This window comes from Staurois parvus, unplaced genomic scaffold (assembly GCF_062004578.1).
Source record: "Staurois parvus isolate SC_StPar_1 unplaced genomic scaffold, SC_StPar_1.0 ptg000047l, whole genome shotgun sequence".
In the NCBI taxonomy this organism is placed as follows: Eukaryota; Metazoa; Chordata; class Amphibia; order Anura; family Ranidae; genus Staurois; species Staurois parvus.
The window spans coordinates 5,757,773-5,773,130 of NW_028317843.1; the positions used below are offsets into that span (position 1 = coordinate 5,757,773).

General features: G+C 41.4%; 1 protein-coding gene across 1 annotated transcript in view; it reads left to right on the forward strand.

Moving 5' to 3' along the window:
• RSPO2 (R-spondin 2) overlaps positions 1–15,358 on the forward strand; it is a 180,551-nt gene that overhangs the window by 115,758 nt on the left and 49,435 nt on the right. The gene's annotated exons all lie outside the window — the stretch shown is intronic.

Below are 15,358 nucleotides of genomic sequence, written 5' to 3' on the forward strand. Positions count from 1 at the left end.
ACACAGCGGATCACGGAAAGAGCTGAAGATGTTGGCTCGGTCATGTGATCAGCTGTGTCCAATCACAGCTGATCACATGTAAAGACGGAAATGCTGGTTATCGGCATTTTTCTCCTCTCGAGCTGTCACGCTGACAGCTCGAGAGGAGAGCCAGTAATCGGCTTTTGGCGGAGGGGACATGTACACTGATCATCAGGGCACTGATTATCAGTGTGCCCTGATGATCAGTGTGGCCCCAGAAGTGCCACGTGCCAGTGCTCATCAGTGCCACGTGCGAGTGCCCATCAGTGTCACATCAATGCCACATATTAGTGCATACCAGTGCACATCAATGCAACATCAGTGCCCATCTGAGCTGCCTTTCAATGTCACCCGTCAGTGCCACCTATCAATGCCAATCAGTGCCACCTATCAGTGCTGCCAGTCAGTGTCACCTATCAGTGCCAGTCAGTGTCACCTATCAGTGCCAGTCAGTGCCACCTATCAGTGCCAGTCAGTGCCATATATCAGTATCATGTATCAGTATCCTGTATCAGTGCTGCCTTTCAGTGCCCATCAGTGATGCCTGTCAATGCCCATCAGTGCAACCTACCAGTGCCTCTTTATCAGTGCCCATCAGTGCCACCTATCTGTGCCCATCACTGCAGCCTCATTAGCGCACATCAGTGAAGGAGAAAAATCACTTATTTACAAAATTGTATAACAAAAACTAAGAAAAAACTTTTTTTTTTTTCAAAATTTTCAGTGGTTTTCGGTTTGTTTAAGAAAAAATAAAAATCCCAGAGGTGATTAAATACCACCAAATACCTCCTATCTGTCTAAAAAAAATGATAAAAATTTAATATGGGTACAGTGTTGCATGACCGCGCAATTGTCATTCAAAGTGTGACAGCGCTGAAAGCTGGAAATTGTCCTGGGCAGGAAGGGGGTAAAAGTGCCCTGTAGGCTTGTGGTTAAAGATAAGCACAGGAGAACCTCCCAAATGCCAAGAATGCACTGAAAAGTGGTAAATTATTAACTATTTCAGACTGTTTCAGAGAAATACAGAGAGTAGAAGCAGACAGTTGCTCATTAACATTTCTTTTGTTTCCCAGGGTGGGAAAGGTGTCTGGTGGAGTGAGTCATTAAGGCCACCTGGCAGGGGGTCGCCATGAGGAATTTGAGGTGTAAATGATCATTAACATCTTTTGTTTCCAAGGGTGGGAGAGGTCTGAGGTGTGAATTGGTCATTACAATGTATGACATGCTTGGTAGGAACATCCTGTGTTCAGTGTTTTGTCCATCTGAGCACCTTGAAAGCGCTTTGCATGCATTTTTCATGATGAAAAAAGGTTCTGGACAGCATCGGGAACTGGAAGAGTTAAAATAATAAAAAAAAAAATTCAGACCCTGATAAAATCGACTGCTGAACAAAGTTTTTCTGCGTTCAAAAAGACTGTAAACTCAAATGCCTGTAAACGAAGATGTGCACATGGACACATATGAAAACATTAGGGTGAGTTCAAGGGCTGCTGAAAAAAAACGCTGAACAGCTCCTAAACTTGTTTATCAGCTGCAGTGTACATGAGCCCTTAGATTCTGATTTTATTTATTTATTTTTTTCAGATCTGCTTACTTGCTCCTGGTCTGTTTCTCCAAGTATTAAAGCCAGAGACATGCCAGGAAACTAGCATTTTCACAAGAGAGTCAGCAATGGTAGCCTCTTTCTTTCTTTTTTTTTTTTTCAACAGGAAAAAGCAAATCTCTGCACACCAATAACCTCACACGGGTTCCGGTTTATTAAAGCGGACAATCTCTGTGACAGTCCCTGCCCATGAGACCTCCCCTCTAGCACCCAGCTCTAGATTTCCTTCAATAAGTTGCCTTTTAATTACAAATCTTTTTTAGACAGACTAGCTTTTTTTGGGGTGTTACAGTCATTAAAATGTCTCATTTGTATATATGACCACCTTTTTTTAGACCACTTCTGATTTTTTAAAAATTCTTTATTTTTTGTACCTTTTTAATGTTTGCATTTTGCGCTTTTGGTTATAGGTGTTGAATGTAGTTTTCTATTGCATGGACCATCATGATGGGTACTTAAAGTGCTGACTAGTGAGGACTGAGCATTGAGCTAGTACTGTCAAAGGGGGGGAAACTTCAGCTTTAACAAACTAAATGTCATTCAGATAAGGAAGATACAGGAGTCATACTCCACTTGTTCCATTCCTTTAGCAAAGAATTTCCATTTACCCCTTCAATTTGGCACACCAGTATTGATACTTAGGAATGAGCATGTGAATTTTGGCTGGACTGACCTTTTTGATGGCTGTAAATATTGTAACTGATCACAAGTTTGGTCCTCACTACACTTCTGCTAGAATTTTTCTCTATGCCTCTCTAGAAAGCAAGAACTATTATGAAGTTGTAATCTTTTGACACACACACCAACAATCTCTTCAAACCACAACTGCGCTCATAAATGCTCCATCACTTTTAGGGGTTTTCTGTGCTGTCATCGACTCATTCTCCATCACTAGATACTTTTTCTCTGCTCCCCAGCCAAGCAACAGCGGTTTCCTTAATGGGTTCTCCTGTTTTATGTCTCCGTGTTGCTTGTCTGTCTCTGCACATCTTGTCAAGATGCTGGTAGATACACAGGAATACAAAACTGGATTATTGAGGGCTCATTCATGCCATTTTCCATGGGCTGTGTTTGGTAGCATTGCTCAACACAGCCTCCACACAATAAAAAGAAAAATTACATGGCTTTCAATGGGCCCAGTTCATGCCATTGCACTACATTGCTGTGCAGTGGTTGAGAATAGGACAGGTTTCATTTAAACAGTGCTGCAATGCAAAACAAAATTAAAGTAATTTGGCTCCTGCTGTGAAAAAAGGAAACATGTACAATAACGTATTAAAAAATGCATATGGTATGAATCTAGCCTGTTCTTGATTGCGAGCGATGGACCCTGTTTGTTAAAAATGGAAGACGGAATAATGTTTTTGATCAGGGATGGGATGCAGCACAGCAATTCTTTTAGCAAATTTTTATTTTGTATCAGTCAGGATGAGCATTCCCTCAAACTTTTGGGAAAAATCAGGAGATTATGATGACATTTTTGTGAAATTAATTGGAGCCAAGGAAGATGACAACTTTAAAGCCCATCTCCAGAAAACCTGAAGATTCTTCATTGCAGTGAGACTGCACCCCTACTGCAAAGTTGAACTGCTTCTTTAGGTATGGGGCATAAAAAAAGATGTACTTACCTGATCCTCTGTCAGTCCCTGCAATGCCTTAAGTCCCATGCTCCAGCGGCCTAAGGTCCTAATGTCATTAGGACCAATCGAGGTCCACAGCCCTGCATTGGATGTGATGACAGACAGTCCAGTCCTGCAACATGGGGGGGGGGGAATGCCGTCTGCTGGGGAAGCCGAGGATTGAGTATTCCAGGGGAGTGTACAAGCACTTTTGCTTAAACAAGCAGTTGACCCTTATGACGTGGTTGCAGCCCCACTGCGAGGGAGAACTTACAGATTTTCTGGAGTTGGTAGAAAGTGTAGATAATTTTTGCCTAAGCAGCTCAATGAGCAATATGGAGAGCTCAGCTTTAAGATGGAGTTTCATTATCCTTTCACTAGGTTACAAAGTCAGAAGAGATTTTGTTTTCTTTATATGATGAGATCATAAGCATGCATTTACAGTCCAGTGCATTTCCTTTTTCCTAGTGCCATGTCTGTTTTTGCCAAAAGTTTCACGTGTTTTTGTTTGACACATACATATAATTCATTGAGGAAAACATGCTGGCTGCTCTATGGACTTCCCAACAGATTATAAGATAATGTGCTTACCAGCGGCAGGTACCGCTAAGAAGCCCAGATCAGTTAACAAGGCAAGGTCAAAGCTGGGATGGGTGCTTGGCAGAGGCAGCTGTGCAGAATTCCTTCGTAATGTAGCAAAGCAGAAGACTCTTATGTCTTTTCGTCTTTGTTTTGCTTTAAAGCGTTCACATTTACAGAAAACATGAAAAGGGGAATGAAGACTGTATACCCTTCCCACCCCCCTGTTTCCTGCTGTACTTGATGTGCGCATGGCTGATGAGCTGTCATTGCCCACACAATGTTAGTGGTTCAGGGATTAGAAATCCCCACTGTTCTCCCTCTTTTCTGTGCAGCGCTTCCAGGATGGATCAGAACGATTCGGATTGGTCAGTGCCATCACAAAGCAAAGCTCTGATCTGTCTGGGAAGCGCTGCAGAGGGAAGAAAGGAAGGAGTGGGGATTTCAAATCCTTCAATCACTACACTGGTTACATTGACAGCTCAGTATCCATAGAGGTAAATACACCATTGACCAAAGGTGGTGAGGGTGTAAAGTGATAGTTTTTGCTTTTTCAGTTTTTTCTGAAAAGGTGAACCAAGTCTTTAAAACCAAACTCCAGTCTAATTGATACATACTCAATTAAAATACATATATGGAAATTGTTTCACCTGCAAAGGGATTTCTAATTCAGTTCAGACAGTCTTGTGTTCTGGCCACCCTTGCCAGATGGTGTAGAGGATTCTTGGACCTTCCTGCAGTTAAAGGGACATGGTCTTCCCAAAAAAGCTTAACAGGTCCCTGTGATAAGAGGCATTATACTCCTCTCTCTGGCCGCCTATATCTTCTACCTACTCAACATTCCAGCTCTGCAGCTTCCATAAAACTCTTCAGAATGTGATAGTTTGGGGAGTGTTGGGTAAATGTATCCCCCTGCTGTGCACTGTGGTTCCATCTGCTGCCCTCTCAGCACTCCTGTGTTCTGTAAGGGTAATGTGGGGGTCAGTGGAAGAAACTACAGCATGGAAGGAAACCCAGACATTTCCTATCCAGTTTTCCAAATTCTGCTTATTCCCACAATTACTTTTTAGGCTACAGTAAAAATTCAAAATCTGGCTTGGAATTGTAAAAATGACATAACTCTCATTCCAATGATCTGAGTGAGCTTCTTTTTGATATAGAGGTGTGTGTGTGTGTGTGTATATACAGTAGATACATTGATCAGTGTTTTTCCATGCATTAGACAAGTTGGGTAAGGAGTGCCAATGAAATATTCTAATAACCTAGACCACAATCTCCTGTTCTGTGAAAATGGAATTTGTATTTGGAATGGTAAGTGGAAGAGGTGCTGATACCAAGGACTGTCCTTCTAGTGAGTCCAGATTTCCAGTTGTGGATGTGAGAAGATCCATTTGTGTGTGCAACTGCATTTTTAGTGATGGTTAGTAGGTTTGTAATGCAAAAAGACATCTTAATTTCATTGGTTGGGCCCTAAAACCCAAGTGGAGCATATTTTTAGTAAGGCTTCTGTCATATGGGTGCTGTGGCACGTACAGTGTGAATAATGTAGCAAGTGAGCATACGGAGATGGACGCGGTCATCCATCTTGCTAAGGATCCTCCATCTTGTATCATTTCTACTCCCAAATCAGATTCCCTCCAATTTCCCCCCTCCCTCAGGAATATGGTCTGTATGATGCCAGAGATCACAGGCACAGTGGGAGAGCTCCAGTGTTATAAACCCCAAACTAGCTGGCACCCAGGTGTCTGTTAGCTTCTCAATCTGAGATATTGTAAAACCATAAACCAGTCCTTCACTGAGCTTCAAAGACATTCCAGATAGCTGTAAAACAGACTCACATTTATATATCCCCTTTTCCATATAATTTTATATATGGAAATGTGGAAGACTTGCAAGGAAACCAGGCATATATTCAGATTGCTCACTTTAATACAAGTTGGCTGATATCTTACACCCCCTAGTAGGAATCTACAGGAGAGCAGAAAATGATATCTCCTTAACTGTGCCGAGCAGGTATGCCATATTTAATATCTAGACGTTCAGCAGGTGTTTCTGCATATTAATCCACTAGTGGCTAGGCTGCTACATGCACCAAGGGTACGTTATTGATCATGATATAAACTGCAAGGGATTTTGGTTCTAGCTTGGGTCTCCACCTGCAACGCCCTCCCCAAGTGAGGCAATTGGTTCTCTGCTTCAGGGAGATATCCTGCTGAGTTCCTAGAAAAAGCTGTTATGCTTGGAGCAGAAATTTAAATTGAGTAGGTCGTGTTGAAGTTGAAGAATTCTCCCTTTTAACATCGGAACTAAGTTTGGGAGATAAGGCACCCTTTTGGCTCAGGAAACTTGATCTGCTTAACCCAGGACTTCTGGCAAGTACTCTATCTCTCTAAACTTCTTTCTGTTATCTCTTTGCTGTGTTATTGCTCTGTGTGTGTGTGTATATATATATATATATATATATATATATATATATATATATATATATATATTGGCTACATCTTTTCTGTAAATATTGTTATTGCACCCTTTTGACCTTTTTTAGTAATGAATCCTATTATCTGAAAAGTGTTGAACTGTTTCTAAAGCTCTTTAATGCAAACTAAGAACCCCTGTCTCTGAAGAGCGCTACTGTGTGTTTTAAATGTCTGCATACATCTGTCTGCAGTGACATTGTGTATACAAACGATTATTGAAACATATTGCCGAGTTTCCTCTTTCTCTGTAGAAAAAGGAGGTGGTGGCAGTGTGAAGGGTTAATTGCGTAATTAATCTGACCCAGTAACAATCGCTCCCAGGCTGCAAGTACACAGATTGTGGTCAATTAGCTGGAAAATCTTTGTGCAGGGTGCAGTTGGGCGTGGCATTGTTACGCACATGACCACGTGGTTTTAGATTGGCTAGTCCTTCGGTCACGAGTTTGGTGAGAAGGGCTGGGGTCTGTTGCCACGACCGTCACAAATAAGACTTTGTTTATGTGGCTGGACTCTCCTGGAGGAAGCCTATGTTACTGAATGTGGCTGTATGGACACACATGTCCTAAAATGACAGGCTGCAGGGGAGGATTGGTGGCCCCTAGCATGCGCTGTCTGCATTAAGAGACGTGCAACCAACCTTGCGCATCTCTCAAATTAGGACAAGCGGTTGTGTTGACAAAGGTGCTATGTCCTCATTTAGTAACACAGGCTGCCTCCAGGAGGCTCCAGCCGCATAAGCAAACTGCCTATGCACACTGCACGGTCCTCAGCACCTGTTTGAATGAAGCCTAATGGTGCACTAAAAAAAACATAAATCATAAACTTACTTGAATTTTTAAAATGCATTTACACTTGGCGGACACATGAGGCTGAAGAAAACAATTGACAATGGCTCTTTCCTTATACGTTTTTTTGTCTTCGCAAAGAAAAATCTCCTACTCTTCACACTTATGCCTTATTTATGTCATCAGTTTTTGGCAGCACCTATATTTGTGAGCAACTATTTAAGGATGAAACACACGAAGGGAAAAATTAGAACCTAAATATCTGAGGAGCACCTTCAGATTTAATTGAGAATTGCTACTACATCCATCCAACCAACCAGATATTGATGCATTAGTATATCAAAAACATTGTCAAATATTGCACTAGTTTTATGTTGCCCTATTTTTATGTTTTTATAATAAAAATATTACAAAAAAAAAATGTATTACTCAGGTACATTATCTATGTCAGGGATTAACTTGTGATCTACCCAACTTTTTCTGCTCATCAGCTATCCCTATTGGTGTATTTTAATGAGTGACCCAAGACAATTCTTCTTCCAATGTGACCCAGGAAAGTCAAAAGGTTGGACACCCCTACTTTAAACAATTTTTTTTTTCAAACTTTAGGAGGCATTTAGTAAGCTTTATGGAAGCTTTGTAAGGGCCACTTGCACTGTGAAAAAAGAGAATGTATACTTTCCTTTCCAGCAGCTCATGTTATGTTATGGCTGCTGCAGGTATTTGACACTTTAAGATGTGTACATACAGTGGGTGTAGAAAAGAATCTCCCTCCTTTAAAAGAATCACATTTTGTTGCTTTGCAGCCTGAAATGAAGATAGACACAGTTTGTTTTATCCACCTGTATTTACTGAGTGCAACTTATAACATCTAATTGAAATATAGAACACTTGCATGTCAGGAAAAATATATATAAAACAGAATCAGAGTTGGAAAAAGGATCACCCCCTTCTAAAAATGACTTGTAAACTCAATCAGGTGTAGCTAATCACCTTCTCAATGGAACACAGACATTTGAATTTCAGCTGTGGTCATTTTGATTTTTCTGGAGCATTTCAGTTCCTGGTAGTAGAACTGAAGAAAACAAACTATGGGTGGCAAGGCACTGTCAAAAGATGCCTTTGATCTAGTTGTGGATGGGCACAAGTCAGGAGCTGGATTCAAAATAATTTCAAAGGCTTTATCAATGTCTAGAAGCACAGTGAAGTCTATTAAGAAGTGGAAGGTACAGTTGTGGCCAAAATTATTCAACCCCCAATGCTGTAAAGGGGTTTAGGGACTATAGTGTACATTTGGAATTGTATTCAGAATCAAATCCTACAAGGACGTTGTAACTACCCAAATGCAACTAAAATGACATCAATTGTTTATGTAATACAGTAGTAAATGGTTCTTATGTGGTTTCTTCATTGCCACAATTATTCAACCCCTTAAAGACTACCACTCTGAAGAACAGAGGTTCATACAGGTGCTTTCCATCAGGTATTGAAAACACCTGTGGATGTCACCGAGCAGCAATCAAGCATAATAAGCACCAATTAGGCAGCTTTAAAATGACTGTGATACTCAGCTCCTTCTAGACATTTACTGGTGTGGTTACAAACATGGTGAAGGCAAGAGAATGGTCCAGGAAGACAAGAGAAGAGGTGATTTCTCTTCACAGGAAGGGCAATGGCTATAAGAAGATTGCAAAGATGTTAAACATACCAAGAGACACCTTAGGAAGCATCATTCGCAAATTCAAGGCAAAGGGCACTGTTGAAACGCTACCTGGTCGTGGCAGAAAGAAGATGCTGACTTCGACTGCTGTGCGCTACCTGAAGCGTAGAGTGGAGAGAAGTCCCCGTGTGACTGCTGAGGAACTGAGAAAAGATTTGTCAGATGTGGGTACAGAAGTTTCAGCCCAGACAATAAGACGCACACTGCGTAATGAAGGCCTCCGTGCCAGAACTCCCAGGCGTACCCCCTTGCTGTCTCCAAAGAATAAGAAGAGTCGACTGCAGTATGCCAAAAGCCATGTGGACAAACCACAAAAGTTGTGGGATAGTGTTCTGTGGACTGATGAAACAAAATTAGAACTGTTTGGGCCCATGGATCAACGCTATGTTTGGAGGAGGAAGAACAAGGCCTATGATGAAAAGAACACCTTGCCTACTGTGAAGCATGGTGGAGGGTCAATCATGCTTTGGGGCTGTTTTGCTTCTGCAGGTACAGGGAAGCTTCAGCGTGTGCAAGGTACCATGAATTCTCTTCAGTACCAGGAGATATTGGATGGAAACGTGATGCAGTCCGTCACACACCTGAGGCTTGGGAGACGTTGGACCTTTCAACAGGACAATGATCCCAAGCATACCTCCAAGTCCACTAGAGCATGGTTGCAGAGGAAAGGCTGGAACATTTTGGAGTGGCCATCGCAGTCACCAGACTTAAATCCGATTGAGAACCTCTGGTGGGACTTAAAGAAAGCAGTTGCAGTGCGCAAGCCTAAGAATGTGACTGAACTGGAGGCCTTTGCCCATGAAGAATGGGCGAAGATACCCGTAGATCGCTGCAAGACACTTGTGTCAAGCTATGCTTCACGTTTAAAAGCTGTTATAACTGTAAAAGGATGCTGTACTAAGTACTAAGATTGAATGTCACTTGGGGGTTGAATAAAACTGATAATGCTGTGAGCACAGAAAAGACATTTGTGGTTATTTCATTATAACTGTTATGTTATATTTGTCTGACCTACAAGTGCCTCTTTAATGTAAATGTAAGCAAGATGACTGAATGATCAAAAGCAATGTCAAACTGGCCAAAACACTCAATTTCAGTGGGGGTTGAATAATTTTGGCCACAACTGTATTTGGTACAACACAGACCCTCCATGCATCAATAAATTGCTCCAAACTGGATGAAATATCCAGGAGGAAACTGGTCAGAGAGGCTACCAAGAGGCCTACAGCAACTCTGAAGCAGTTGCAGGAATTCATGACATAGTGTGGTCATTGTGTGCATGTGACAATATCACAAATTCTCCACACATGTGGCTTGCATGGGAGGGTTGCAAGAAAAAAAGCCACTTCTCAAGAAAGGCCACATGCAGTCATGACTGAGCTTTGACAAAACACACCTTGAAGATCACAAATTCTTGGGGAAAATGTGTTATGGTCTGAGACTATAAAATTGAGTTATTTGGCCTCAACACCAACAAATGATATGTCAGGAGGAAATCCAATCCAGCTCACCATCCAAATAACACCATTCCTACAGTAAAGCATGGAGGTGGTAATATCCTCTTATGGGTGTTTTCTCTGCAGCAGGGACTGGAGCACTTGTCAGGATAGAAGGAAAAATGGATGGGGCAAAATACCATCAAATTCTTGAGGAAAATCTGCTGCCCTCTGCCAGAAAGTTGTCAATGGGTAGAATGTTTACCTTCCAACATGACAGTGACCCAAAGCACACTGCAAAAATGACCACACAGTGGTTGAAGGAGAAAAAGGTAAATGTCCTTGCATGGCCTAGTCCAGGGGTATCCAAACTATGGCGCTCCAGCTGTTGAAGTACTAAAAGTCCCATCATGCCTCTGCCTCTGGGTGTCTTACATGTGGATGTCAGTCTTGCAAGGCCTCATGGGACTTGCAGTTACTCAACACCTGGCAGGCCATAGTTTGGACACCTCTGGCCTAGTCAGAGCCCAGACTTAAACTCCAATGTGGACTGCAGTCTTCAAGTCATTTCACAGATTTTCAAATGGTCACCATCAAATTTAACTGAATTTGAGCAGTTCTGCAAAGAAGAGTGGGCAAATATTGCAAAGTCTAGATGTGCAAAGTTCAGAGACCTATCCCAACAGACTAAAGGCTGGAATTAAAGTATAAGGTGGTTCAACAAAATACTGACATAAGGAGGTGATCCTTTTTTTTCCAATTAAGTGCTTCTGTTTTTTGAATTTTTCAAAAGAAATTTTCTGACATGTTGGTGTTACAGCTTTCACTTGGATGTTATACATCTATACATCTGGATAAAACAAAAACTGTACATTTCGGGATGCAAAGCAACACAATGTGGTTATTTGAAAGGGGGGGATTCGTTTCTATACCCACTGTACCTCCTTATAGGGGCTTGTAAGTCACTACAGAACATACGAACCGCAGCAGGAGGAGCCACATAGTGTGGTGGAGACTGTAGTTAGTCACTCTTTCGGTTGAATATCTGTAGTAGCAATAAGCCAGAGTTTGAAAACACCGGCTGCTTTACACCATAGGATTTATTCATAAGTGACCCTATGGTGGTAGGACTACCTTAAGAACCAGTGATTAAAAATGCTTGTGTCCAAATCCTAAGTCATTCCCTGAAAAGTTGAAACCTCGAGGACTTGACATGTTTCTTTAGATCAGAAAATGGTTTAGAGTGGTTGGGTTTAATGTTTTTTTACATGTTTCCTTATGCCAAATATTGTATGACTAGCAAGAATGCTAGGAGTGCCAAAACCACTCCTGGAAGAAACTCCAAGACTCTTGCACCCTCAACTATTACTATGGTAAAAGGTTTACAGTTGTGGCCAAAATTATTCAACCCCCACTGAAATTGAGTGTTTTGGCCAGTTTGACATTGCTTTTGATCATTCAGTCATCTTGCTTACATTTACATTAAAGAGGCACTTGTAGGTCAGACAAATATAACATAACAGTTATAATGAAATAACCACAAATGTCTTTTCTGTGCTCACAGCATTATCAGTTTTATTCAACCCCCAAGTGACATTCAATCTTAGTACTTAGTACAGCATCCTTTTACAGTTATAACAGCTTTTAAACGTGAAGCATAGCTTGACACAAGTGTCTTGCAGCGATCTACGGGTATCTTCGCCCATTCTTCATGGGCAAAGGCCTCCAGTTCAGTCACATTCTTAGGCTTGCGCACTGCAACTGCTTTCTTTAAGTCCCACCAGAGGTTCTCAATCGGATTTAAGTCTGGTGACTGCGATGGCCACTCCAAAATGTTCCAGCCTTTCCTCTGCAACCATGCTCTAGTGGACTTGGAGGTATGCTTGGGATCATTGTCCTGTTGAAAGGTCCAACGTCTCCCAAGCCTCAGGTGTGTGACGGACTGCATCACGTTTCCATCCAATATCTCCTGGTACTGAAGAGAATTCATGGTACCTTGCACACGCTGAAGCTTCCCTGTACCTGCAGAAGCAAAACAGCCCCAAAGCATGATTGACCCTCCACCATGCTTCACAGTAGGCAAGGTGTTCTTTTCATCATAGGCCTTGTTCTTCCTCCTCCAAACATAGCGTTGATCCATGGGCCCAAACAGTTCTAATTTTGTTTCATCAGTCCACAGAACACTATCCCACAACTTTTGTGGTTTGTCCACATGGCTTTTGGCATACTGCAGTCGACTCTTCTTATTCTTTGGAGACAGCAAGGGGGTACGCCTGGGAGTTCTGGCACGGAGGCCTTCATTACGCAGTGTGCGTCTTATTGTCTGGGCTGAAACTTCTGTACCCACATCTGACAAATCTTTTCTCAGTTCCTCAGCAGTCACACGGGGACTTCTCTCCACTCTACGCTTCAGGTAGCGCACAGCAGTCGAAGTCAGCATCTTCTTTCTGCCACGACCAGGTAGCGTTTCAACAGTGCCCTTTGCCTTGAATTTGCGAATGATGCTTCCTAAGGTGTCTCTTGGTATGTTTAACATCTTTGCAATCTTCTTATAGCCATTGCCCTTCCTGTGAAGAGAAATCACCTCTTCTCTTGTCTTCCTGGACCATTCTCTTGCCTTCACCATGTTTGTAACCACACCAGTAAATGTCTAGAAGGAGCTGAGTATCACAGTCATTTTAAAGCTGCCTAATTGGTGCTTATTATGCTTGATTGCTGCTCGGTGACATCCACAGGTGTTTTCAATACCTGATGGAAAGCACCTGTATGAACCTCTGTTCTTCAGAGTGGTAGTCTTTAAGGGGTTGAATAATTGTGGCAATGAAGAAACCACATAAGAACCATTTACTACTGTATTACATAAACAATTGATGTCATTTTAGTTGCATTTGGGTAGTTACAACGTCCTTGTAGGATTTGATTCTGAATACAATTCCAAATGTACACTATAGTCCCTAAACCCCTTTACAGCATTGGGGGTTGAATAATTTTGGCCACAACTGTAAAAGGGGAAGTCATTTGCACATTTGGAACTTTCAAGAAGGACCATGTTTTCTTGCCTTTAAATTTAAAGGCATTACAGTAAAGACTAACTGGGGAAAGAAAAGACTCCAGTATAACCTATTCTTGATAAATAACCCAACGTGTCATAATAAAATAGAACCTTTTTGTTTGGAAAACTAGATTCAAACCAGACTTGCCTAATGCCGTCATGGTGATTTTTCCTCGGAGTCAGTCAACTTACAAATTGTGCTAATCCCCCTTCTCCTTGCATGTCGCATATTTCACATACAGCCACTTTTACTTGTGTTCACTTCAACAATTTTTCATGAATCGCATTTTAGCTGCATTCCTTAATGCAAAAAAGAAAATGGATGACAAACTTTGTTTTAAGGAAAAACATCCTTCCAAAAATGATTCATATTTTATGACCGTAAATTGCTTTAAGAGTTGTAATAGTTTAGTTTGCGGTCTTGTTTTAGAATACCTAATTACTTAGATATTGCTGTATAACAGGAGTTTTTGTTTTATTGTGTATGGAAATAAGACTGAAATATGAAGAAGGAATATATTTGAATTTGCTGTATATATTTATTTATTTGGCATTGTTGGAAGTTCACTGAAATGGAAACTCCGTTTCACTCATTGAGCTGTTCAGGGAAATTGGCATAAAAACCAATAAGTATATTTTTAGTTTACTTTTATATCATCTTAGTGTCGTATATCAGTGTTTTTTTTAAGTTATTCACCATTTGCAGACCGTGCCTTTTTAATTTTCTTATTTTAGTTTGGAAAAAAAAGGGCAACGCTGAATTTTTCAGTACAAGAACAGGTCCAGGACCGTTAAAAGAAGATTCTGTATCCCTTGGGGAGACATTTAAAGCTTGTTGCCGCCATTAAAAAAAATCATCTCTAAAAGGAAATCGCCCCGGCAGTGGTCCCTCTGCACTGCTAGGGTCAAATGTTCATTTAGTTAGGGGTAGGAGTAGGTTATTCCTTGCTCTCCTGGCATCCAGAGCTGTCCTCTGATGCCCCCTAGTTTTGACTGCTGGTCCTGCATTGAGGATGAGTGATGGTCTAAGCCAGTGAAGCCAAGTGGAGAAGGTGGCACTAGTCCTTCAGTTAGTAAGAAGACTGAGGGAATGAGACACAAGGTCATTACAGATTTCCCAATCTACTAAATGAGCCTTCAACCCTTGCAGAGATGTGAGGGGTGGGTGGGGGGAGCACACTACACGAGTCATTTATACTATACTTTCCAGAGAAACTTTAAATCCATATTAAACCCAAAACCAAAAATGTAATATATTGCAGCTTACCAATCATTAGATGTGAGGGCTGCATTAGTTTCCTTTAGGCTTTTCTCTGTTTTCTGGCCAGTAACACACCTCCCGTATTAGAGTGCCTCTACTCTACATGAAGGAGCACTTGGGGGTGTCACGATTGCAAGATCGCCGCCACCAACATGCGACAATCTCACGACCGCTGCCACCAATGTGTCACGATCGTGGCGTCAGACCCCAGACCTTCTCACCAAACTCGTGACCGAAGGACCGGCTGATCCAGACCACGATGTGACGTGCGTAACAATGCCACACCCAGCTACACCCTACACAGCGATTTTCCAGCTAATGGATTTCAATCTGTGCCTGCAGCCTGGATGCGCTTGTTACTGGGTCAAGTTAATTACGCAACTGACCCTTACACTGCCACCACCCCTTTTTGTACAGAGAAAGGGGAAACTCTCTTTATCAAATATACACTGTAATGGTTGAAAAGTCGTCTATCCAATACGGTCACCACAGGCCGATTGGGCAGAGGATTAACCAAACACAGTAGCGTCTCTTTAGAGGCAGGAATTCGTAAATTGCAATTAAGTGCTTTAGAAACAGTTTAACACTTTCAGAAAGAGATTTATTACTAAAAGAGTCAAACAGGTGCAATAAAATATTTACAGAAAAAGATGTAACTGTGTGTGTGTGTGTGTGTGTGTGTGTGTGTATATATATATCTATATATATATATATATATATATATATATATATATATATATATATATATATATATCTATCGTAAAGAACCATAGCACAGCAAAGAGATAATAGGAAGGAAGTTAAA